Source organism: Mustela nigripes, chromosome 18 (genome assembly GCF_022355385.1).
Source record: "Mustela nigripes isolate SB6536 chromosome 18, MUSNIG.SB6536, whole genome shotgun sequence".
NCBI lineage: Eukaryota > Metazoa > Chordata > Mammalia > Carnivora > Mustelidae > Mustela > Mustela nigripes.
Window position 1 is genome coordinate 14,733,856 of NC_081574.1, and position 22,461 is coordinate 14,756,316.

The window sequence follows — 22,461 nt, forward strand, 5'->3', positions numbered from 1 at the left end:
TCAGAAAATTACTGATTTAGGGGCACCTGGGTGACAGTGGGTTGGGCCTTTGCCTTCGGCTCAGGTCATAATCTCGGGGTCCTGGGACTGAGCCCCGCATCGGGCTCTCTGCTCAGCGGGGAGCCTTTTCCCTCTCTCTCTCTCTGCCTACCTCTCTGCCTACTTGTGATGTCTGTCAAAAAATAAAATAAAAATCTTAAAAAAAAAATAAAGAAAATTACTGATTTAGTAGCACCCAGGCTAGACCATTTAATCAGACCTGAGTGTGTAACTTTAAGGGTTTAAATCCAGCTGCATTCTTATCTTTAACTGGTAATGATGAGGTATAGCAATTTAATTCATGCCTCTCAGAGGAGAGCCAGGCGACAAGCCACAAACCAGCTTCACTGAACCCACCGGCTAACACTGTATATAGGAAAACTATAGTCTTTCCGGTAAAGAACTAAAGCAAATCCTTCTTTTAAATCCACAGGAAGAACAACTCCTGTAAAGCATTATAAATCTCCCCTCTATGGAACTGCTATGAAGGAAAAAGTACTTGGGGTGTTTAAAAATGAAGGCAGACCCACATCCAAAGAAAACTGGCCACAATAAATAGCCTTTTAATGCTGCAGGTGAATATAAACACCACGCTTTAAGACAGTCCCCCAACAGGTCTTGAGGAAGAAGAATCCAACAAATTACTAAAAACCAGACAGATTTTATTCTTATTCCAATGGTGTTCCAGCTGGAATATTTTTAAAATTCTTTCAAAAGCAAATTTCCACATCATCCTCTCCATACGTTTGCAGGCCTGGCAAATAACAATGTTGCTGTTTGCTAAGAATAATGATTCAATCAGCTTAAAGGCTTAGGCAGTCAGTATTTCTCTGTCAAGAACACACAAGCCTATTGTCAGCTAGCTTCTCCTTCCCTGCAACGCTCTTGAGACTCCTTCCTCCTCACACCTACGAAAAGGGGGTTTGCTCACTGGGGTCCTGAAGTCTAAAACCACAGAATGGGGGCACCTGGGTGGCTCAGTCAGTTAAGTGTCTGCCTTAGCTCAGGTCATGATCTCAGGGTCCTGGGATAGAGCCCCGCATGGGGCTCTCTGCTCAGCAGGGAGCCTGCTTCCTCCCTCCCCAACCTCTGCCTGCCTCTCTGCCTATTTGTGATCTCTGTCAAATAAATAAAATCTTAAAAACAAACAAACCACAAAATGGACAGTGAACATAAGAACAGCGGTCAGGGAAGTGTGGTGCACTTCCACGGCAAAGTACCAGAGGGAAGGGTGCCTGGGCTTCCAGAAACAGATGCACGGGGCCAAGTCACAAAAACTGGATTGCATGACCATCAGAAAACAGAAATCCTGGTACTTATCAACCCAAACTGTGGAGAGCCTTGCTAGTGGCCCAGCAAATGCTGATTTAGTGTTTCAGGAAGTAAAGCTTTCACACTCTGTATCACACTGTCTCGCAATACAAAACGATTATAAGGAAGCTGAGGCTGGAGATTTACGGGGCTTCCCCGAGACACTGACCTAGCTCTCAAGTAGTGCTTTTTCCTGTACGTGAACCATTCCTACCCTCTGCCCCTGGTCCTTAGCACAAGGAACATGCACCTACCCCTCTGCGCGGGGCGGGGGGTGGGGGTTGTGTGCAACTTGCAAGTCTCCTGACACCCACCCCGGCTCAGGAACAGTGAGAGCGGCTGCTCTCTAAAGGTCCTTCTGGCACTCACTTTCCACAACAGGAGCAGAGCCTAGCATCTGAACTCCATGTGAATGCCCCATGTCTTACATAACCGCTCGCGCTTGCCCCATCATCCTGCACTCGAACATATGGGCCCAAGGCCACCTGCACACAAAGTCTCACTTCTTACCATTTTGTTTACACCAGGAAAAAGGGGTGTGGGGCAAAGGTGACTCACAAGGGCATCATTCTCTAAGGACACAGGGGCACACACGTGTGCGTACACACACACATGCGCGCGCGCACACACACACACACACAGCTCCTATGATTGTGTAGATTTATACTTACATCAGCATTTTATTTTCTTCCTATCATTTGCAAACCCAAAAAAAAAGGTAATCTGGACGTGTCTCCCCTTCTAAAGTTCCTCAAGCTTTCATTCAGCTGAATAATCACGGTCTGATGGAATACTTCGCTAGGAATGCAGCCTTCAAGCAAACCCACAGAAATAAACTGCACCCTTGTCCTGGCAGCGGCAGATGAAGAAATCCTGACATCTCTCCTTAAAAGCAACAAGCCAAGCTGGCAAGATGCTGCCATTCCTTGCCCCACCTCCTCCCCTGGTACAATAGGCTATTTACAGAAGCTCAAACTCCCCCTTTGTCCTGCGCTGGCTTGGGCAGAGCTTGACCTCCGGGAGGAACAAGAGGGCGGCAGCCAGACCGTGCGCTGTTCTTTCAATGTGCCACTCCAAAACTGTCGGATTCGTGCTCCTTAACCCTGGCTGGCAAATGACCTAAAGCTAGATTTGCTTAAGCCATCCCCTCTTGAACCAGAAGAGCGACCGGGCTCTCCCTGAAGAGGGTTGTATGGGAGTTCCACAGGGACGCCGGAGTCCACCAGTTTGGGAGGAAAAGCAGAAGTCGCTGTCCAAACCCCATTCTATACAGGAGCTCCTGACCACAGACACTGCCCTGGGACCATCGTCCTGTTCTGAGCCTGAGTAGGGCAAAGACCAACCATCCAGGTAACTTCGGGAACCCACACAACAGCACGCAAGTCGTTCCACAGGGAATTAATTACTCCCTTCTACTGCCTTGGAGCGGTTCTTCCCAACTAAGTATAATAAACCTTAAGCAACACATTTGATTTCCATGAAAGTGAGGCTCTGGATCACCAAGTCAATTTCCAACAAGATTGTAAAAGGAGCAATGAAGCAGAGACACTCTCCCTGCCCATATGCCCAAAGTTAGAAAGAGGACATAAAGCATCTAAAGCATCAAGCTCGACTAATTTATAACCAGTGAGACCAGGGTGATGCCTCACCTGTTCATACTGGCCACCAAGACACAACTTCCAGATGTGCCCCCAAGCAGTGAGATTCCAAATATCATGGGTCCAACTTGAACAGATCAACTTTCAGGGATAGAGGACATGGTCCAAGGTCTACTTATAACAACAGTTTCTGTAAGCTACGTACATACTTAGGCCACATGACAAAAAATTACTTGAGAAGTGTGTGCTTTTTCCTATTTACATTTCACTGGTATTTTATTAGAGTTCTTTGAGCAAGCTTCTTCAAACAGGATCTTTAAACGTGCTTCCTCAAATAGGATTTCGTGCGGTTACGTTGGTTGCCACCACTGAACAAATTCTCCCATGTCACAGTAACACACCTGTACAATGTTAGGACAGTTTAAAAAATGTGCCCGATGGGTCCATATTATATAACTCAACCTCATACCTGATTGCTTGTTAAACTGACTTTTAAAAGCTTTTGACAGTAATATCCACTATTTGCCTTTATAAGGTCAAACCTCCAGAAAAAACAACCTAATGAGTATTACATTTCTTTTCCTTAGAAAAAATCTGAAGTCAGTGAGGTAGGCTCTGTGAGGACCCAAGACTGGGACTGGCCGAGGGGCCTTTTCTACCTGATGGGTGTTCAAACTGAGGTGACTGACAGAACCCCCCCCCCCCCACAAATGAGAGCCTGGGTAAGAGAGAGGCACCTTGCAAAATGAGGGAACCTGGGTGACATGAGGACATCAAGACTGACAGAGTTTGGGGGAAATCCTCACCCTCTCTCGGGGCATCTACATTATTTACTCTTCACATGTGGACCGTGTTCGTGAAGTTTGGAAGTAAGAAACGTAACACAAATATACACACAACATTCTGAGAAACAAGGTGGCAGTCAGGGCCAAAGAAATGAGAGAAGAGGTCACACACCCTCAAAGAGGAGCCGTGTGCAGAAGCCACAAAGAGGGCTGGTCCTCAAGGGATCGGTGTGGCCTCTGACCGTCAGCTCTGCTTCAGGGTATGGGGACTAAACAGTACGGTTGGAAGCAACTCCCCAGCTCAGCGCTAGGACTTGAACAGATTAATCTGGAATGAGTGACAGGATGAAACTGGGTTCAGGAGAAGGGAAGGAAGACCTTCAGGGAAATCAGTGTGAAATGATTTCATTGAGAGCCGCTGTGCTAAGCAATCACAAACATGACTAAGCACAATTCTCACAACAGCCCCCACGCAGGGAGATGTTATTAGCTTCAGCTCAAAGATAGGAGGCTGTGCCCGGGGAAAGTCCAATGTCGTGCCCCAGCTCCATGCGAGAACGGAACTAGACACCAGGTCTGAAGGCGAAGCCTGGGGACGCTGAAAGGCACAGGCTGCCACCAAGGCATGCGGTGATTCAAATCTAGACAAAGGTGGGAGGCAATGCGCTGGATGGTAAAAGAACCATGATATGGGGCTTTGAAAAGCGGGGATCTGAACCCCAAAGCTCACCGACAGATGGAGGACCCAAATGTGGAACCTGCAGACAACGGAGTATCGTTCAGCCTTTAGAGCAGAAGAAAATTCCGACACGCACCATAATGTGGATGAACCCTGAAACGAAGATATGTGTTCCAGGGCCTTTGGATGCGGCGAGTTCGTGGAGACAGAAATAGAGGCTACAGGAGTGGAAGGTGGGAGGGGCAGGCAGTGACTGTGGGTCTGTGTTTGGGATGATGAAAAATTCTGGAACTCCACAGCACTAACGGTTACACAATACTGAGAAAGTGCTTAATGACAATGAACTGTATGCTCCAAAGTGGGTTAAAGGGTAAATTTTACATTATGCCTATTTAACAGTAAGAGGCTTTTAATGACTTAAAAAAAAAAAAAAAAAAAAAAACATATTTTGGTATGTGGATATAAAGGGGAAAAAGGAGGAACTGGAGGGCTAGGTTTTCGAGCCCGGAGAATGAACCATAGAATGTGGAAGAAAAATGGGGAGGGGGGAGGCTGGAAGGTGGTTTGTGGGCTCCCAGCCAGCTTCCCAAGGTCCTGAAAGCTGCCCTCCACGTGTGAGGAGAAGGGTCCACCTTCTCGTCTCTGGGCGAGCTCCCCTCCTGGCGCCTCACCTCAGCAGGGCTAGGAAGCAAGTGTCCCAGTCTCCACTCCTCCACGGAGCTCCTGACCTTCCCTGGAAGGCACCAGAAGGTCTTCCCTATGCCTCCACGCCCACTCTGTATCCCCTCCCTTTGCTGTCTCCTTCACCTACAGCCCTTTCCCTGGCACTGTTTTCAGATGTCCAGCCCACCCAAACAGGCCATTTTCTCTCATCAGTTCGTAAGTACATGACCTCCTCGGTCAGAAGCAGTCAGCGCCCCCCCCCAAATCCTTGGAGGATGCTCCCCGCAGCCCATGGGTGACCCTTCACGCCTCCTACTTCGCACTTGTGGGGAGCGTCTGCGTCTCTCTCTCGGGCCGAGGGTCTCTTCCCATCTGTCTTTATGTGCCCCGATGCCTTGTCCAGGACAGGTGCTTTATTGACCGTCACTTAGTTGTGAGTGACCCTCTGGGATTCTGACCAGTTCTCTGCTATGGGCCCCGGGGAGGGTGTATTTATAGAACAATGATTCTCCAAAGGGAAAGGAGGTATTCCAAGTATTTCTAAACTTCAGCATTCTCCCTCTAAACCCCACATCGTGGCGGCGGCGGCAGCTGCTGGGAGCCCGCGTGCAAGAAGGAAGCAAGCACCCCCACCTAGTGATGCGGGGGGTGGGGGGAGAAAAGGTGGGAGACCACTGAATTAAAGCGATTTTAAAAAAATACTCTCCTGCCCATCTTCCCATGATGTTCTCCAATGCCCAGTCTGTTGCACTTCTGTATAATGTCGCCTCAAGTTCATCCAAGGACAAGGGTCCTCTCCTCTCCTTAGCAGACATGTAGACATATATTCAGACAGGAGACTGTGGATCGCTTTTTGAAAGACCAGGGTTGCCCATAAGGAAGGGAAGAGAGCAGACAAATACCTTTCTTAAGTAGAACTGCAAATGTCAGAAGAAGCGCTTGAGTCCTGACACCAGGCTGGCACCCAGCTTCTGGAGGCGAGTCTTCTAGGGCAGAGAAGAGAAGCCTCGAAACCAGAGAAACCTCCCAGGAGCCGCTGGGAGCAGCGGAGGCGAGCCCGTGGCACCGCCCGCGGCCGCGGGTGGGCGGCCATCTGAGAAAGGAATGCCACGCGCAGGACCTGCCCAGCATTCTCTGGAAGGCAGAGGAAAGAAAGCCAAAGAGTGCTCCTTCCATCACCCTTCAACATAGATGCGAAGATCTGTCACGGACAGCCACTTGGGAGAATGGTGACTGCAGTCTGCGCACATGAGGTGGCTTGGATTTAAGAGGAGACGTTTCCATTTAAAAAAAAAAAAAAAAAAAAAAAAAAAAAATTCCTAAGGGAAGCAAGGTTTTTCCACTGGTCTTCAAACATTGATTTAATTTTGTTAAGTGAGTCCTCAGAAGCCAAGCCAAGGCAGGGCCATTTCCCACTGCGAGGTGGAGAAAGGGGCAGGGTGGGCGGAACGGGCCTCGGCCAGTCAGTCGCCTCACTTGAGCTGGTGGACATAAGACCCGCTGGCTAGGCCGACCCAACCCTTCCGTGGGAACAGAGACAGAAGGGGCTTCGGTAGGTCCGGCTTCCCACTCACCCACTGGATCCAACAAGGCACGTGACCTCAGCTGACATTTGGCACAGGAGCCCAAATTATGTCTGGAGGACCACATGTTATGAATATGACACCACGGTCTGGGGGACAGGGCAACACCAGGAGAGCCTATTCTGACAAGAGCTAGGGAAGGAAATACAATTCAGAACGGACTCTCCACCTTCCAGGCCTGCGATGAACCACAGAACAAGCTCTGGGACAGGAGGCTTCACCCCCTGGGAGGGAAAGACCTTACTAGGAAAGAGGACAAATGTCTTTTGATGTTAGCCATGGCTGGACCCCATGAGGCAGGAACTCTACTTAGGGCTCCAGGATGGGAAGGGGGGCCCATTTGTTTGAGAAACTGCACACAGAGAAGGTACCTAAGTCCCGGGTTCCCCTCAGATGTTGTGTCCAGGAAAACAGGAGTCTCAGAGGCAAAAACCTCATTGCTCTAGGGACTGGCTGTGCCCACTGAGCTGCTGCCTGTGTGGGCCTCAGAGGGGATCCAGAAAGGGGGGGAACAGAGGAAATCTGTGCGTCCTTCTGTCACCAACACCAGGGAGCTTCTCCAGGGCGATGCTACAGAGAGCAGAAGGTGGCCACACAGCCTTGTCTTGAGTCAGGGACTTGGTAACAGATTCCACCCCCACCCAGAAACTCCAGATGACAGCATGACACGGAAAGATGACAAGCAACATTACATTAAAAACTGTCACTTCTATGCTACACCACATAGGTATTTGGTTTGTGATTTTATTAGTCTATGTACTTTGCTGTGTTATTACTTTTTTTTTTTTATTTCTCAAGATGAAGAAGATATCACTAGGTGAAGTCAGTTCATTTCTTCTCACACATACATATTTCCCACCTCTCCAGAAAATGGCCTAGGGCCTTCTAGAAGAGTGACAGATGGGGCAGAAGCCCCATCACTGTCCACCTGGTGTGGGACACTGGTGCAGCCAGTGACCAGCTATGTGGCAACTTCCACCTGAGGGTCTCTCTGAGAAAGGTCCCACCGCGAATGAGCAAAATCGCAGGGAAAAAAAAACACTCTCCCTCCTCCCTGGCCGACAGAAGGCCAACAGCATGAGGACGCAGTGCTCGTGGGCTTCCTCTGCCTTCGAAGAGTTTAGGGTATCGGTGAAAACAAACACTCCTGCAGGAAAGATTTAATCCAACTATCCAGGCAGAAAGTGAAGAAGTGAGTGGTAGAGGGCTTCGGGAGGGAGAAAGCACTACAGATGGGCTGGTGTGGAGAGGCAGGGCCTTCCAGAAGGCGGAGGGGAGCAGGCAGAGACCAGTGGGGGGGAGGCAACAGCCCGAGAGCCAGCCCAGGCTGGCAGGTAGGGGGCAGGGGCGGCTGGCTGGTCAGGAACCGCAGTGCCACAAACCAGGGTCACTGTCACGCCACCAGTTCACGCTGAGCCCTGGCTGGCTGCAGAAGCTCGTCCCCCTGCAGTGGGGCGTCGTCTGCCACCAGGGTGAGGCCTGATGCGGGTGACAGAGAAAAAGGAGGCCCAGTCCTTGCTGCTCACAGAGGTCACGACGATCAAATAGCAATGACCTGGCTAAGAAGGCTGAAGGGACACAACGTTGGGTCGAGTTACTTACACCTCTGAAAATAGACCGTGGCTGCAGGGGGGCGGATAAACTAGACGAGCGGCTTAGCCGGGCGGGTAAGTGGGAGACAGAACACGGGCGGACCTCCACCCACACAGAGGAAGGCCAGCCACCCAGGGACGGGGACGCTTTCGAGTGTCTGCGGATTTCAGCACAGAAATTAATTGTTTAATTGTCTGTGTCCCTAAACAGCAGCGATGAAGGGAACCTCCCATTATTCTTACCCGGTGGGCTTCCTCAAGGCCAAACAGAGCCTTGGAAGAGTGTGGGACCCCCGATGCGACCTCTCCGTGTGGTCAGCTCTGGGGGAGACCTCTGGTGGAGGAAGTGACACATGAGACGCACACAGGGTTGAAGGATTAAGCTCATTGTATGTGGAGGGAAGGGTGGGGGCCTGGTGACAACCAGAGACAAGGGCTAGAATAACAGCCAGAGTTCAGGTAACTACCAGAGGAGGTGGCAGGCGGCAGGTAAGCTGCAAACAACACACACCCAACAGCTGAAAAATGACACCATGTTCCAAAGGGAAGGAAGAAGAAGAGATGGCCTCCGCCGGCTATTACCTACTTGCAACAAGTGACACGAATTCGGGGTCTCTATTTTCCCCTTGTGTTTTTTTTTTAATTTTATTAGGAAAATGCCCACATGGATTCAAAGGTAATTAGAATAGTTTAAGAAGGCACGATGTGCCCCTAATCCCAGCTTGAGCTTTATTCAGGACTATTGTCTCATTTTACACCCATTGAAACAAAAAGCTTTCAAAACAAAAAGATTTCAAAGAAATGCCACACCTCCTCTCATTCAGGTGACACTTCGGAGGTCCGTCTAGCATGATGCTCCCAGCATGATGCTCGGGGAGCTCTGTGCACGGATCTGCTGGGAGTCAGGCTGACTGACCCATCCCTGAGTCCTGCCATCTGACTACAGGTTTCAACAAAGAAAGCTAACCTAAATATTGACTTAAGTGCCATATGCAGCATGATTTTTAATTGTCACCCAAGGGAAGGTCCGTATGTTCAATTGAGAATATTTCCTGTGTATGCACTCTATATCAAACATTGCTCTAGCCTCAGGGGAGGGACACAGCATAAAATAAAAAATAAAACCTTTGTCCTAGGGATGCCTGGGTGGCTCAGTCAGTTAAGCATCTGCCTCTGGGACCTGGGATCAAGTCCAATATCAGGCTCCCTGCTCAGTGGGGAGCCTGCTTCTTCCTCTCCCTCTGCTCCTCCCCCTCCTTATGCGCTCTCTCTCAAAGAAATAAATAAAATCTTTAAGAAATAAAAAATTAAAATAAATTTTTTTTTCCTAATGAGGCTTCTACATTGTTAAGCTTTGGTCCAAAGTCAAAATATACTCTGGGTTTAACATGACTCTTCTGACATAAGAGGCCAAATTAACATGAGTCACAACCTAGTTTTGCAAAGCAGTTTTGATTCCCCCTTAACTGACAAACTGTTCTCTCTCTCTCTCTATTTTTTAATGGCATTTATAGGTATCCTGCCATGCTGATGTACAAAGAAGGAGTTATTTTCTGGTTCTCTCAACTTTTTAAAATGCATCCAGGATAATAAAGAAATGGGTACGTAATATGGAAATGCAGCCATCTATGAACTCTAGACATCTGCAAATATTTTCTGAACACTGCTATATATATATATATATATATATATATATATATATATATATGAATTTAACCTAAAAAGTAAATAGCTGCAGAAGTTCTAATACCTCCACTCTGCACCCTGGGTGGTCTTCCCACTTCGGGGCGCGGGGCATGTGTGCTCCGTTTTGGAAACTACCACTGAGCAGTACCCGCAAATTCTGCGAGCACCTGCCTGACCGGAGTCTCTGTCAGCTCTTGAGTATGGGAGACCAACAAACAAAAGTGCTAACTGGAGCCCCCTGAAAAGTGTGCCACAGCTAGGGGGCAGCGTTACCAGTTGGGGACAAAGCCTACACACAGACGTCCCACTGAAGAGGGAGACAAAGACACTCAACATTGCCCATGAGGGCAAGAAGTGTTCTGGAGAGGACAGGCTTTGCCAGGGATGTCGCCGGGGCAAGCGTGAGGGCCCAAATGGACTGGGCCAGCTAGTCTGGAGGAAGGAGAACCAGTGCCCCAGAGCCACAGGGGATCCACGGCGCTTATCTCTGAACCCTATCAGGAAAACACAGGCTGGCTCTGCCTTCCAAGTCGAGCCTGTGTCTGGGCCCGCAGCCACACCTCTCTGGACCACGGTTCTGGCCTCTGGGAGGTGGCTGGTTGGACTGCTTGACAGGCAAGTTCCCTGCCAGCTCCCCATTCTGGGGTACCTCAGAAGCCTGTGTGACGCACAATGTGGGTAATTGTCCCTAGAGAAGGAACAAACAGCTATTTGACCATTTTACTAGTGGCACGGAGACAAGGTATGGTTTTAAGTAGAACTACCAGGTAAATGAAGACTAGGGTACAGTTATGTAAGATTATCTAGAACCTGACACTGATCTGCCTTCTTCCCACTACAAAGCCTATAGCCACCTGCTGTTTGAAAATCTCCGGAAGTACCCTGCAAACGATACCTCAGATATACCCCTAGATATTAAGTTCAACCCAATGAAAGTTCAGGCTTTGGTCTAGTGATTTTTGATGCCTTGATCTTACCTACAAGATCTAAGCTTTGCCCAGAACCATAATACACAAACCTGGGGCATCTAAAAGTATATTCTTGTCAGCCAGTGACTCCCTTCTATACCTCATCATCGGAACGTCTCCTGGTCTCAACCAACCATCAGGCGGTATTAAGTGCTTACTCGCAGTAAGGTCCCATGTCAAATGCTGCTGAAAACTCACAGATGACAATGACTAGGTCTGTTAAATGCCCAGAGCCTAGAACGGAGCTGCGGAGCCTATGTGAGGGAATAAGATATGTTCACGTGAAAGACAAATGAAGGACGGAGGGAGTTATTCCAAACCAGGAATAACCAGTACAGCCAGGCACCAACCAACTGGGAGCGAAGTAAGCCACTGGCCCACAACAGGCTCAGGAGATCCCCGGATGAACCAGGCTGGAAGTCTTCCAAATCAGAATTAGGGGTGGGGGCCCTTAGGGTGGCAGCTATTTCTACCCAGTATGGGAGTGTTTCCACATCTGAACCATCATCGTGGCTGCGGGCACACCGCCGCTCGCTGAATGTCAGCCCGGGGTTCCAGTGAGTGATGGGGATTCTCTAAGGAGCAAGGCTCTGAAGAAGGGGCGTGCGATAAGGCCTCGCAGACAGGTCATGCTAAATGCACAGGGTCCCTGGGGTCCTTCCAGGACATAGGAAAGCCAGTCAGGCAGAGGAGAGAGCTCACGGAAATGTTCTTGGGAGGCAGAGATCTTGATGCAACACTATGCTTCCAGAGTCTGCCTTTCCAGAAGTCCCAGGATGTGGTAGCTGGGGAGATATAAGGTAAACTGCAAGCTGGAAGCAAACTCTAGAAGCTCATGAGAGCCAGGCTGAAGACGTGGGGCTTTCTAAAGGGAGTCCTGGAAGCCTTCTGGGCAGAAGGGAGGGATTCACTCAGAGTTCTGCATTAGGAAAAGTAATCACCCTCCCTCTCCCTCTCTCTCTCTTTTTTTTAAGATTTTATTTGTTTATTTGACACAGAGAGATCACAAGTAGGCAGAGAGGCAGGCAAAGAGAGAGTGGGGGAAAGCAGGCTCCCCGCTGAGCAGAGAACCAGATGTGGGGCTCGATCCCAGGGCCCTGAGATCATGACCTGAGCTGAAGGCAGAGGCTTAACCCACTGAGCCACCCAGGTGCCCCCCCCTCTTTTTTTTTTTAAACGAAGGGTCTCTGCTGTCTAAACCAGAGGTGATGGGGCTATGGATTGGGCGGTGATGCCCAGGAGGAAATGGAAGAATGGCTATGTGTTGTGCAACCCTGTACAGAGAGTAAATTAAGAAAAGCAAATTGCAGGGCACAAATCAGAGAGTACATCGAGATCTGGTCATTCCCCGAACAGGCCCAGGAACAAACTCCCCTGTGTGTCATGGCCAGAGGGGAACACAGGTTGTGTAACCTGGGCTCAGTCACCCATCTCCCAAACAACAGGTTTGCCAAGAGAGCAAATTAGTCTATTTCAGTGTGGTGGGGGCCTGGGGTTGCTGGGAAGTCCCTCAGACCAGGGTGACTGAGGAAGCGAAGTGCCTGAGCTGGGGTCCCTACCCTGGCCCCCTTCGACCATGCAGCCCTGCTTTTATTTGCTATCTTGGGGTTCTGCCTAAAACTGTACTAGAAAAAAGGCAGCCCTCCCCACTAGAGGATACCACTGTGCCTTCAAACCCTGAAAATGCACAATTCTGTTCTCTTGTCTAAAACATGCTGAGAAAGTCTGTTTCTGGTAAAAAATGCCCTAAGATATGCAGCGGAAAGCAAATCTATGTGCCGCGGTGAGGCTGAGCACTTCCTTAAGCAGGTGAGGCTTGAGCAGCTCTGCTAAGCCTGGGTCCCTGGCCTCAGCCATGCAGCTCTTCCTTCCTCACACCTGATGCAGTAAGCATGCGCCTCGACGGTTCACCAGTCTTAGGAGACCAACTTCCAGGGCAGGGCAGGCACAGCCTTTTACTCTTTAATTCTCTAGAAAGTCAAGCTGCTTAGCCAGTGATCCTGCTACTCACTAAACTGAGCTGAACCCAAATTTGTTGTCCTTTTCGGCACTCTGGTGGTCCGAGACCGAGTGTAAAAATGAGACAGGGAAATAGCAAGGGGCAGTGACATGGAGACTGTTCTCAGTCTCACCACCAGCTGGGTAACCTGGAACTTTCCAGACACTCCCTGGACCAAGAACGTTTCAAGGTCTTCAGAGGCAGCGGAGCCAATTAATTAGGAGCTCTGACCCTGAAGCCTGACTATGCGTGCAGGTTCAAATCCCACTGTGGGCGACTTAATGCCTGCACCTGTTTCTATATCCTTTGTAAAACAGGGATAATAGCAGGACTTACTTTGCAGGGCTGTTGGGAGGCTTAACTGAGTCAACACGTGAGAAGCACTGAGCACAGGGCCTGGCGCGGTTGGCTGTTATCACCACCTCTCCCGTCCCGAGCCTGAGCCTGCCCCTGCCCGGGTTGGGACCACAAGGTTAGTCATCTGACACTGCCCTGCTTTGTAGGGGACAGCTGAGCCTTGAGGCAGAAAGTAGTCTCTGTAGCAACTTTCTTTTTATTCTAGTTGTTAAAAGAATAAACGGTATTTGAGGTATTTGGGCCTTAGCTCTACAGACATTTCTCTCTTAACAAACCTGAGGGGGAAAGTACCCATTTCTCTTGCAGCCAAAACTGTGCATACGGACAGATAATACATTTATCAGAAGGCCTTCCAGAATGAGGAAATGGTATAAACAGCAATCCACATTTCCTCCTCTGATGCCCTAATTTTTTCCATTTCTCTTTCCAGACCATGAAATCCTTATTTCGACAGCTTCTGACTAGAACATATGAACCCCAAAGTCCATTAAAACCATTCATGAACAAAAATAATTCTCAAATCACTGTCCATTCCAACAGTTTTAGAGCAGAACATGCCCTAATTTCTTAAAAAGATACATTTAAATATATGAGAAGCTTGGCAAACTGTCCTAAAATAGTTATTCTTAAATATTCAACAATAGGGGCCCCTGAGTGGCTCAGGCAGTTCAGCATCCGACTCTTGATTTTAGCTCAGGTCACGATCTCGAAGCCCTGGGATCAAGTCCCATGTTGGGTTTGGTACTCAGCAGGGAGTCTGATTGAGGATTCTCTCCCTCCCCCTCTGCCCTTTCTGCCCCACCCCCACACACATGGTGCCCTCTCTCTCTCTCTCTCTCTCAAATAAGTAAATATTTTTTAAAAATATATCCAACGATAGGAAAAGGGTAAATGAATTGGGACATATCCCATATACCACATTATACAGTTATCCTCAAGTCATTTTTTGAGGAGCAGGTAACAACATGGAAAAATGTTCACAATATAACTTACGTGATTAAAATTAAGTTATCAAAATTTTTATATTTGGGGAGCCTCGGTGACTCAGTCATTAAGTGTCTGCATATGGCTCAGGCCATGATCCCAGAGTCCTGGGATTGAGCCCTGCATGGGGCTCCCAGCTCAGCAGGGAGCCTGCTTCCTCCTCTCTCTCACTCCCCCTCCTTGTGTTTCCTCTCTCTCTGTCAAGTAAATAAATAAAATCTTGAAAAAATTTTTTTATCTTCAATTAAAACTATATGCTCAAAGTAAAAAAGGCAATTGTTTAGAAAAACACAAAAAGGAAATGCACAAAAATGTGAACAGCATTTATTCTCTTGAAGACGGTTTTTTAAGAGCTCCCAAATTTTCTATAAGCATAGATTCCTGTTATAATATAAAAAACATATAATATATATTCCTATTTTAATATAATTCTATAACAAAAGCATACATTCCTATTATAAATACTTTCATATTTATATACTATATACACTTTTTTAAATTATAATTTTATATTTTATATTCATACACACACACAAACATACACATACATATATAGGTTTTCTAAGGCAAATCATTTTGACTTAGGTATTAGTTTTCAAGTTTTCATGTAAAACTTGAAGACTGGCAACTAACTCATGAAGAGAATTTGGCCAGGTACCCACACAGAGCCACCAGTTTTGAAATCTTAGATTTTGCAAACAAGACATTTGCCTCTAACCACAGGCATTCTCCCAAGCAGGCAGCACAGGGCAACAGAGTGCTCACCTCCACCTCAGCTTTTGTCCAAAGAATGTGCCCTCTGTCCAAGCCAGCCACGTTTCAAGCAAGGCTTGTTCCATATTTCATGGTCCCCTCTTGATTCCAAAAGGTTACAACTCAGTCAAGAACTTCTGAATGTGAGGATATAAAAAAGGCAGGAACAGTAACCTAACACAGACTACACAATAGTTTTCTCTCATCCTTGCCGTCTGGGCAATTTTTTACAATTCTGTATCACCTTCCACAAACTAGAAATTCCTAGGCGCTGTCTGTCATTCCCCATTTTAGTTAAGGAACTGGAGATAAAATGATCATTTCTGAGTTGCAGCCAGAAACACTGGTAAAACTGCTTCTATTCTAGTTCTTAAGCTTTACAAACTTGGGTTTCTTTAAAAGCTCTCAGAGAGGGGCACCTGGGTGGCTCAGTCAGTTAAGCGTCTGCCTCGGGCTCAGGTCATGATCCCAGGGTCCTGGAATCCAGCCCCAGATCCCTAGGTCCCCAGGTGTCCAGGTGTGGGCTCCCTGCATAGTGGGGAGTCCACCTCTTCCCTGTCTCTCTCCCTACTCATGCTCGCTCGCTCTCTCTCTTTCAAATAAATAAATAAAATCTTTAAAAAAAAACAATTTTTTTAAATAAATTAAAAAAAAAAAAAGCTCTCAGAGCCCCTTTAAGTACGACAGTGTTTAAAACTAAACCCAACCCCTGGCAGCTTCAGATCAGCTGCGTTCAGAGATGCAACCTCTAGGCATGAATGTCAAAGAAAAGTGTCCCTAAGATATTTGTCTGCTCAAGCTGGTGTGACAACCTACAGTAAAAACCTCTGGCTCCTTCAGTCTACCTCTGACTGAGCTGCCCGTGAGAGAGCAAGGCTTGAAGACCACGGTTTCAAGTTAGGCTGTAAGATACCAACAGCTTGGAGCTGCCTTAAAGGAAGTTCTTCTGTATTTTTGAACACAAGAGTCTAACCCATTGCATCATCCAAACAATACTGTTCATAAAACATTGTTAATGGATCCTAACTCAACAGATTTTGTATATAAGAGAAAGTAAGTGCCAAAGAATAATGGACAGATGCTTTATGGGGAAAGTTTGCGCAATAAATTCAGCAGCTGACCTTAAAAATTATATATTCATCTCAGGTTCTTGAGTGTCAACATCTAGAAATTACTAGTATTTCGTAGTCTTGGTCTTTCCACAAAAGTGAAACTTAAAGAGAGAGAGGAGAAATCCCCAGCTGTAAGGACAAACCAGTCTGATCTTTCCCTGGCCCCTCCTCTGAACAGGTCCATTTTCCACAAAACGGCTACCTCAAAAACAAAAGATGTGGTAAAGCCTGGACAGGAGGCATGACAATGTGGCATGCGAGGAAACTTTGAGTTCTTTCAAGCTCCATTCAGAAGAGAGAGAGCCATGACAACTCTGCCTCTCTGATATATACAGAAACCAATCCCTACCTGCATTTGTCCCAAGTAGCTCTCTCTCTCAAATGTCCCAAATCAAAAAGCCCAGAGATCTCTTTCTAGTCAGGCTGCCAGCAATCATAATAAAATTACTGCCAAAATATGCATGACATAGACAGGAAGGAAATAGGTCAAAATGCTTATAATTGCGAGGGAAGGGTGATTAAAAAAAAAAAAAAGCTTCTCTGTTTACAGTAAATGCAAAAAACAGAGGTGTATAATATATGGCCTATGATAGGTCTACATCATTTAAGTGAGGAAGGTAAGTATGAAGTTTGCTTTTAAGGACTGTCTTTTTCAAGTCATAGAATCTTAGCTCCTGAAAGGCTTCAAGCCTAATGTGAAAGGCTCCTTTCACAAATAAGGAGTCAAGTTTCAGACTGGAAGGGATTCTCCCAGTTTGAGTGAGGACTAGAAAGAAAGCCTCCAAAGACCGGCTCCACCATGTTGGCAAGCAAGATTTCCTCTAATAAAGTTCGACCTCCTCGACCCCACTCATCCGCCAATCTAAGCTGCCGTCTCCACTTGAAAAGTGCAGAATCAACCAGAAATTTTGTTTGTGTTAAGCAAATAACTGCTTACATTGAGGTAACCACAGGGGATATTTGTGTCAGAAATTGTGAGATTTCACGTTTTTCTCATGTTAAGCAATGACAAAAATAAATAGATAGATAGATAGATAGATAGATAGATAAAAGGAAGGGTATTGACAGTCGGGGGCACTTCGGATACTCCTGCACCAGGAAGATGCTTAAAAGTGTTAACTTCAGGGACGCCTGGGTGGCTCAGTTGGTTGGACGACTGCCTTCGGCTCAGGTCATGATCCTGGAGTCCCGGGATCGAGTCCCGCATCAGACTCCCAGCTCCATGGGGAGTCTGCTTCTCTCTCTGACCTTCTCCTCGTTCATGCTCTCTCTCACTGTCCTCTCTCAAGTAAATAAATAAAATCTTTAAAAAAAAAAAAGTGTTAACTTCAAAAGACAAAGAACACTTTCATCAAGGTTTTAATTAAGCTCCATAACCTTGAAGGTAGGCGGATCGGGGAAGGGGTCTGAGATTTAACACACACACTGATCAGTGTCTGTCTCTAGGTCCGAGTCCACGTGTCCATTCAAGCCGTTTCCCACCACTCTCTGTTCACGCCGCAAGGAGATAAGGCATCATTTCTGCTTCCTAATTTCAAAACACAGGCTTCGTACATGAGTGACTCCAGCACCGCTGTGTGCAGCGGCTATGGGCACTCTGGAGACACCGCGAGAATTTCTACACTTGGCAACCGGCTTTTGGATGCTGCCTTTGACCTTTCCGCAAGCGCCCCGCGCAGGGGCCACTGTCACGCCGCGGCAGCAGGACCGTCCGGCTCCGTGCTTCCAGGCGCGGTCCGAGAGCGCCTCAAAAACCCTGCCACGGGGCCAGGAAGGACGCCCGTGGCCGAGAGACCACCGGTCCCAGCCCCGCGGGATCATCCCTGGCATGTGAAGCTCGGGGTCCGCCTTGCGGGCCGGGCCGGTCCCCGCCGCCACACAAACGAGAGGCCGATCCCGCGGCGCGCGTCCCCCGGACCCCGCCGCGCACCAGCCCCGCTCCCGCGCAGCCCGGGCATCCCCGGCTCAGGCACAGGAAGCGGCCCGAAGGCCTCTGCCACCGCGGAAAGAGGAGCCGAGGGCAGAGGCCGGAAAAGCAGAACGGCCCTGGGAGCCGAGGGGAGGCTCACGCGTCTCCGCGGCGGCCGCCGCCTCCCGGGCTTGGGCCGGCGGGGCAGCCTGAGCCCCCGCGCCTCCACCGAGACCACCGGCGCCGCAGCCGGAAAGGACGCGGCTCCCCTCGGCAAGAGCACTCACCTCCTCGGCTGGCCGGCCGCTACGCCGCCAGCTGTCAGCACAGCCCACTGCCTGCTCAGCGCCCGCTCGGATGCTATTTAAGGGCGCCGCCGTAGAGCCGCGGCTCCCTGGCTGCGCCCCAGCCTCCTCCGCCGCGGAGCCAAGCCGCTCGCCGGTGCGCCAGCCGCGCCCGCCCCGCCCCGCCCCGCCCCCGTCCACAAGCCCCGCCTCCGCCAGCAAGCCCCGCCCCCGACGTGCGCCTGCCTGCCTCCCGGCGGGAGGAACCCAAACCTGGCTGCGTGCGGGCGGGTGCTGGGAGGCAACGAGCAAACTCAGCAGGAGTCGCTTCGCCTGCCTTCCATTTCTTAGCGAACCTGTGGAAGGGCGAAGGGTGTATCATAGAGCCTCAGCCTAGAAGCCCGGCCAGCTCTGGGGTCCCGTTGCTGCGGGGACCGGAACACGCCCTTTTGCGTGCTCCACTTTTGGCGACCCGGGTTTCTCTGCAGGCAGAGACCCGGGGCGGGGTGGGGAGCTTCCCTGGCGTATTTTCTTTCTTTTTCTTTTTTTTTTTTTTTTTTTGACACTCACTTGCGGAGCCCTTTTTACCCGATTTCACCACGGTCCCCACATGGGGTTTTGCCACAGTCCCTGGCAGGGAAGACTCGTCTGGACTTCTGCAATGTCTTGATCGTGAAGCAACTCCGGACCTATCATACTGGTCTAGTTACAGCAGAATGCAGATCCAGCGTTACTCAAGGGCAATATCCACCTGCCAAGTTCTTGAGGCCTCTATCTCCAATTCAGCCCTGGCTGGGGTTTTGAGGGGTTCTGCATCTGTGCAATGCCCATTTGACATGAACTTCTTCAGGTCCTATAACAAATGTTATTTTTCCTCCCAGCACCTGAGGTCTGCCAATGTCCTTAACCTCTAATAACGGTGGTTCAGGTTACAGGGGTGCTTGCGCCTGGTATTGGGAGGAGAGCTGCTATCTAGTACTTCTTTAAATTTGCAGCATGAAAAACATCATTGTGATGATAAACCCCTCTGGAAACAACAGCCACAGTGTACTGAAACAGTTCACACACGTTATCTCCTTGAATCTTCATCATAACCCTATGAGGTGGATGCTGACATGATTCTCCTTTCACAGATGAGGGAGAAACTGAGGCACAAAGGTTGAATGCTACTGCAGACAAAACCGCACTTGGAACTCACGCAGTCTGCTTCCAGAGCACGCCATAATAACCACTGGACTGCACTTTGTCCTTAAGTTTTTGCGAGCCGTGCTCACTGGAGGTGGTCTCAAGCATATCAAGTTGACTCAAGCAAGTCATATCCCGGGGACTTTCCTCCCAAAGTGTGCCAGGCACTATAAGACAGTGATGGCGAGGGCAACCCATGCTCCAGTGGCCTCTGCAGCAGCACAGGACTCCACAGACTCTCTAAGATGAAAAACGGGCTCCACTTTCCTTTCTGTTGGTTTTCACTTGGCTAATCCTTGGTTTGTCTGCTCAGATCTCTTCTTCCTCACCTGTGATTTCATCACTCGTAGCCTCTTCTTTTTTCTCTTGCTTCTCCAACCAGTCCTTCAGCCCCTCCTTATGCACTTTAAAGTTCTCTGCTGTAGTGGTTTGTACAGGGCTGCCATTACAAGTATCACAAACCAGGGAGCTTACACAACATAAATGTATTGTCTCAGAGTCCTAGAGGCTGGAATTTCAAAATGAAGGTGTGGGCTAGGGTTGGTTCCTTCTGAGGGCAGCGAGGGAAGAATCTGCTTCAGGCATCTCTCTTTGGCTTGGAGAAAGCTGTCTTTTCCCTGGGTCTCCTCACCCGGTTTTTCCACTATGTGCGTTGTGACCACATGTCTCCTTATGAGGACATCAGTCATATTGGATCAGGGTTCACCGTAAGGGCATTAATTTGAGGACCTCTGTGGAGGCCCTATCTACTTGGGAGTTAAGACTTCAACAAATAAATCTGGGGAGAGGAAGAGATGCAATTCAACCCACAACGTGTGACAGCTGTCACGGACTATCTTCCCTGTCGCTTCCCCCTCCAAGACCCTTTTTTCCTCGTCGGTTGGCTCTTCCTTGGTTTCTAGCTCTAATGCAGGTAACTGACCCCTGAGAATGAGAAAGGCACACAATCAGGAATTACATCTCAATTCCTACTCTCTCTGGTAAAGCTGCTGTATGATATAGGGAAGGAAGCAAGTTCAGGTTTCTCCTCTGGAAAAAAAGGTTACTAGACTAAATAATTCCTCAGGTCTCTTTCATAGCTAACACTTAAAAACAAAACAAAACAAAAAAATTATCTCAAAAAAAGTTTCACAACGTATAGGGTTTCACAACATATAGGGTTGTTCCATGACCATGAAATAAAGACTTTGAAGGCACGCAGAACTGCACAGTGGTTAAAAACATTGGCTAAGCCCCCTCTCTTCCTCTGTAAGACAGGAATAATGGCACCCACCTTAGGAGGGTGTCAGCCCATCGCCTTAGTTTTCTCATTAAATGAACGTTCCAGGCTCCACGGTGGGGGGTTCCATTTTGTGACTTGGAAAGATATAGGAACACAGACTTAAGTCCCTTTTCCATCTTCTTTTTTTCCCCAAACATTTCTGTAGCCACCCGAACAAAAGGCAATTAATTGAGTGTTGCAATGGAGCAAATCTCTGATCAGTTGTTCTCAGTCCCATATTGGCTTGATTAAAATGCTATGGCTAACTCTGGCTAGATCCAGATCTATCGAACACCAGTTGATCCATTTTCTGGAGAAGCTAAACAGAATCAAGGTCCTTTTGGAGACAAACTGAGGGACAGGTTGACAATGATCTTGTCTCAAAAGCTCCCACTTGTGATTGCCAGCAGCAGAATTGTCACTATTATTGATCTTCTGTATCTACCGATTTTGAGCACAGTCATCTGCAGGATAACCACATCCATTAATAGTGGCCGATGTGCTTTTAATTCCAGGATGGCTAAAGAAAGGGTTGGCATCAGTGGCTGGTGCTTCTCTCTCAGTCTCTTTTGAGGCTACATTTGCACTAGGCATATATCCCTCTCCCCCGTGAAACTGTTAGCGTCTAGAAAGCGGGACTGTATGCCATTAATCTCAGATTTGCTGGGCTTCCAGCAATAGGAAGAAAGGATGTTTCCACCAAACTGACACTGTTCTATAACTACTGGTGATTATCACATAGTCTCCAGTGGCCCTCATTGAAGCCATAGTCTTCCCTTCTCCCACGCCCCTTTTATTGCTGCCATGCACTTGATCCTCTGACTTCATTAACTTTATGAGGAGAGTTAGTCTACAGCTCTCTAGCCAGTAACCTCCATGGGTGTACCCCTCTTCCCACTGGGAAGTTCCCAGAGGCTCTCCGAGGCTCTTGTCCTGCTGGGTGGAAATACCTGCCGATTAAGAGCAAAGCCTTAGAGTCAGACTGCTTGGATTCAAATTCCGCAATTTACTGGTCCCAGACCTTGGGCAAAAAACCCTCTAATCCCTAGTTTGTTTTATTTTTTTTTTAAGATTTTTATTTATTTATTAAAGAGAGAGAGAGAGCATGAGCAGGGGGAGGGGTTGAGGGAAGATGGGGGAAGCAGACTCCCCCACCAAGCAAGAAGCCTGACACCCATCTCCATGTGGGGCTCTATGGCAGGACCCAGAGATCATGACCTGAGCTGAAGGCAGACACATAAGCAACTGAACCACCCAGGCACCGCTAATCCCTAGCTTTCTTATCTGCCAAGTGAGTATGATATCCTAGGGCAGCCAATCTAAATCACAATCCGTTGTAAAGTGCACCATTATTGTATGTATCTCTGAGAAAGAAAAAAAAATGTTCCACATTATATTTGCAACATCACAGTTGACAGATGAACCCTATATTGCTTGGCTTTTACTGCATAACAAATCACCTTAAACCTTAGCGGCTAAATGTCGGTCTTTGGCTCGGTCATTATCCCAGGGTCCTGGAATCAAGTGCCTGCATCCGGCTCCGTGCTCAGTGGGGTTTCTGCTTCTCCCTGACTTCCCCCCACGTTCACTGCTTCTGCTGTCCTCTCACTCTCTCTTTCTTTCACAAATAAATAAATACATAAAATTTTAAAAAAGAAAAAAAAAAAAAACTTAGTGGCTTAAAATAACAACCATTTATTAGCTCACAGTTCT

At 48.3% G+C, this 22,461-nt stretch overlaps 1 protein-coding gene across 3 annotated transcripts in view; it reads right to left on the reverse strand.

The window, feature by feature from the left end:
• Positions 1-18,458, reverse strand: part of ACSL1 (acyl-CoA synthetase long chain family member 1) — a 64,580-nt gene extending 46,122 nt beyond the window's left edge. For 2 of the 3 annotated variants that reach the window (XM_059384350.1, XM_059384351.1), the window contains exon 1: positions 18,306-18,458. The gene's annotated coding sequence lies outside the window, so the exon portion shown is untranslated. Of the gene's footprint in view, positions 1-2,021; positions 2,043-18,305 lie in introns of those variants that run through there. The other variant, XM_059384354.1, reaches the window with a different exon arrangement.
• Positions 18,459-22,461: the final 4,003 nt, after the last annotated feature.